The following is a 4,561-nucleotide window of genomic DNA, read 5'->3' as shown; positions in this document are numbered from 1 at the left end:
TTTCTGAAATCAAAATTAAAGAATCCTAATCATAGTTTGAAACCTGAAATCTCTATTTCTAAAGTCTAATCTAAGTTCTGATTTCAGCATCTTCCCCACCGTTGCCATTGGTTGTCTTCTTCTCCAGGAGGGTTGCGGCCGCTCCCTAAAACCTAATTTGGTCCCATGCACTGTTGCCAATTTGCCATGGATCAAAGAGCTATAATCTACCCTCAGATTGGATGGTTGCGAGTTATTTAAGGATTTGATAATGGGAATCTTATGTTAGCTAGGCCTTAATTAAATTTAAAGTAAATCCCCTCCCATGGTCAGGGCTAATCAAGGTCAACCCAGCCCGACCCTGAGGCCAGGTTAGGGTTGACTTTTCAAGCCCTGACTCAGGGTTGGCAACCATATTGATAACATTAAATAATAATAATAATAATAATAATAATAATAATCCAGCCCAACCTGGTCCTGTTTCACCCCTAATTGTGAGGTCAAGGGGTCGGTCAAGGGGTCGGTCTGATTTGCTATTCTAAGTTCTAGCGCGAAGATATTTGTTGCCACCCATGTGTGATCCCAATTCCCACGTAAGGCCATATTCAATTGATACTTTGGGTCCCACGATATTTCTTCTCTATTATTATTATTATTATTATTATTATTATTATTGTTGTTGTTGTTCTTATTATTATTATTGTTGTTATCAATATGGTTGGCCACGTATTGGATCAAAAAAATAAATTGAGCTAGTTTCAATTTTAATTTTCCAATTACCTATTTCATGGCTTTAATTTGAGCTACAGCTTCTAAGAAGGAACTTTCCACATTAATAGCAGGTCCGATGAAAAGTAAAGATAAAGTTGAACGATCAAGATTGATGCTGGCCAATCTGAGATTGATATTTATTGCTGCCGAGAATCTGTAAAAGGATGAACATTGGTCCTGCAAGAACACAGAAGGTAGAGACCTGGAGATGGCTTCAAGATAAGTCCTCCGACGCCCAAGTTAGAGACCCGTGCAACAGTGTTTTTGAGAGTAATGGCAAGTGATTTGACCTTATCTCTGGCAACTACTTTGGTTTTCTCTTATAGAATTGGATCCTGTAGAGTCCTACTAGGACACGTCTTTCTGCTTTTGACAAACTTGGGGCAGTTTGGGAGGATCCCCTCTTGCACATCTCCCCTCTCTATGGGGAATATTCCCATCCCTTAGAGATCATCTCACCTTTAGGCTGGTAGAGTCCTATTATGACTCTGCTACTGTGAGAGGGTTTAAGTTTTCCTCGTTATCTTGGTATTCGAAATCCTAGGTTTCCTGTGGTGCCCCAACTTTCTTCTGTATCTGGATACACAGCTAGATGCCATGTGTCAATATTCTGTTGGTCAATCAATTTGTGCATATCAAAAGCCCCCTTACTTTCTCTGAAAAACCTTTCTAGAGGAGGTAACAATACTTCTTAAAGCGGACCAGGTCCTCTCTTCTTTTTTCTTTTTTTTCCTAGACCCTTCGGCCCCATCTATTCAGCTTCATCCTGAACCCTTCGGTTTTGCTGAGTATGGACTCCTCGGTTGGGTCTACTCGGCCTTAGCCAAACCCACAACCGAGGGAGGATCCTTCGACCAGGTCTGCTAGGCCTTGGGTTGAGCACCCAACCGAGGGAGGACCCTTCGGTCAGGTCTGCTCGGCCTTGGCCAAAGCCCCCACCCGTGGGAGGACCCTTCGGTCAGGTATGCTCGCCCTTAGCCTGAGCCCCCAACCGTGGGTGAGCTCTTTGGTCACGTCTGTTCGGCCTTGGCCTGAGCCCCCAACCAAGGGTGGACCCTTCGGTCAAGTCTGCTCAGCCTTGGCCTAAGCCCCCAACCATGGGTGGACCCTTCAATCAGGTCTTCTCGGCCTTGGTTTGAGCCCCCAACCGAGGGAGGACCCTTCGGTCAAATCTGTTTGACCTTAGCCTGAGCCCCCAACCAAGGGAGGATGAACTGAAGGTCACTTTTGCTCTTTTTCTACGCTCACATACTTGACTTGATTGTGCCTCGAGAGTCCCCCTTGATAACATGGCATTGCCATTACTGCTTAGGGGAGTCAGACCGTTTTTACTTGTTTGATAAGGGATGGCTTCCCTCATTTTTCTCCATCATTTTCTCAGTCTCGCAGAGCCCCTTACCTTCGGTTATCTTGTCTTAAGTATTCCTTCGATTTTCAGTAGTAAGTCTTTCATCCTTATGTCTAGCAGAACTAGTAGCGGTTCGTCGTCCTCTAAGCGGATTCATTCCGATTCCATAGGGGATGACCTAAGGAATGTGAGGGGTATGTCCTCAAACTCTTCACCTGAGTTGCCCTCGTCTAGGGATTCCTCCACCCCCGCCTCTCGGCATATGGAAGGAGCGTCATCCTCGTGTGGGAGGGGAAGATTTAGACCAATGCTTAAGGTGACAAAGGGTGAAGAGGACGATGGCGCACTACGTGAGGGCCTCTTCGAGGCGAGGGCCAACAATGATGATGCCCTTGACGTCGACGCTCAGGAGATTGTGTCAACCATGTCCGATACTGAGCTTGAGGAGGTTAGAGTTAAGTGCGAAGTTCCTGATTCCTTCACTTTGAGGGTGGCCAAGCCCGAAGACAGGAGGAGCTATCGGAACCCTAGTGAGCTTCGTCTATATAAGGAGTCCTTTAAGGTGTGGCTTTGGCTTCCTATTCACCCTTTCTTTTCTCTTCACCAATGGCCTTTATCGTTGGCCGTTTCTGTTAGTTGTTTCACTCTTTATTCTAGTAAAAGTGATTCAGGATGGTAGTATTCAGCCCTCGTAAGGATATAAAGTTGTTGAACCGATATCCCTCCTAGATCCACGGTTGGAAGAATAAGTTTTTCTTTGTGAGGTCGTCAGAGGGTCTTCCCTTCGGTATTGTGTGGGACTTTCTCGACCTAAAGTCGGTGTTCACTTTCCAGACCTGAAGTTGGTGAACACCGCCCTAGCCCTCTTTGGTTAGGATGCAGAGTCAGTGGCATTGACGAGGGATAAAATTAACTATCCTCATGTCGAATCCGACGGGCTCCAATCCGACGCTATTCTCTTCAGGTTCGAGCTTAGCCCGAGTGAGTCCGAGACACAACTGAGTCTCTTCTACTTGTTTATTTTTTGTTCTGACTCTTCTCTTTTTTTTTTTTAATGCATCCCATGAGAGAGCAATACAAAGCATCCGTAGCCAAGATGCAGGCTCAGATGAAGGAGCATTAGCGAGAAGCAGAAAGGCAAATGGAAGGCCCGAGCATCGAACTATCATTATCCACTAGGATCATTTTCACCCTGCAATTGGCTATTGTCATGGTTATCACTAGAGCATCATCATGAGGTGTTTGCACCCCTTTTAGGTTTTCATCTGAAAAGGAGATCAATGTTCCTATCTTTGCCTTCTTATTTGACCACTAGGTCACATGTTCACTTCTGGCACAAGGCCTTCCTGGCCGAGAGGGAACTTTCTCCTGCGGCTAGTCCTTCATTGATAGTAGCTATGACCCTGGTGGGGCTATTCTGGTCATCTTGAGGTAGAGGGTCAGTCCTCTCAGATGTCCAAGCACTTTGCGACTCTCGCTTGTCTCTAAGACCTGGTTCCCTCCTTTCGCGTAGACCTCTTCTCTCTCCCTGGCGGTCGTCTCTTCGATCATTGCCATCTTGGTCATCTTCTTTCTCTCGGTCTACAAACTGACCCAGGTATCCTCTTTGGATCATACTTTTTATCTCCCTTTAAGTGCCAGCAATCCTCAGTATCGTGGTTGTGATCCTTGTGGAAATAGTTGTACTTGTCTATGTTGCGCCTCTTGGGATGTCGCCCCATCTTTCCGGGCCACTTCAGTACTTTGGCATATGAGGAATCCTTTATCTACATTAGTATGTCAGTTCTCCTTCGGTTGAGAGGTGCATACCTTTCAAATTTTTTTGGGGGACTGGGTGCACTATCGTGTTCTGACCGTTGCCTTTTGCCCTCTGAAGCTTTACTTTCCTCTCTTGAGGTTCGTTTCCTTTCGGTCTTTTCTTCAACTTCTTCGTCAACCTCTAGGTTTCTTCTATGTGGATATACCTTTCACATCAGGCTTTTAACTCGGCCAAATTTCTTAGTGCACACTTCGTCAAGGATCTTTTGAGTTCTTTATCTTTGACTCCTGCCAGGTGAGCCGTGAACTCTTCTTTTGCATCTAAGCCTCTGATCTCGAGTTTTTCTTTGTGGAAGTGCTTCATGTAATCCCGCAGGGATTCTCCTGGGTGTTGCTTGACGTTCAACAAATTGTATGTCATCTTCTGGAGAGGTTGACTACTAGAGAAACCCTTTAGAAAGACGTGGCTCAATTCACTGAAACTATAAATCGACTTTGGCAATAAACGATTGCACCACAGTTTGGCAGCCACTCTGAAGGTCAAGGTTAAGGCATGCACATAATGTTTTCTGAGACCCAATGAAACTGCAACGCGACCTTGAAACCTTTCCAAGTGATCGACAGGGTCTCTTGTTCCATCATAAGTGTCGTATTATGGCAAGCGAAGCTTGACAGGAAGCGGATCCCTTAGGACTTCATCAGCTA

Source organism: Macadamia integrifolia, chromosome 3 (genome assembly GCF_013358625.1).
Source record: "Macadamia integrifolia cultivar HAES 741 chromosome 3, SCU_Mint_v3, whole genome shotgun sequence".
Lineage (NCBI taxonomy): Eukaryota > Viridiplantae > Streptophyta > Magnoliopsida > Proteales > Proteaceae > Macadamia > Macadamia integrifolia.
The sequence above is the reverse complement of the archived record's forward strand: the minus strand, read 5'-3'. Positions refer to the sequence as shown.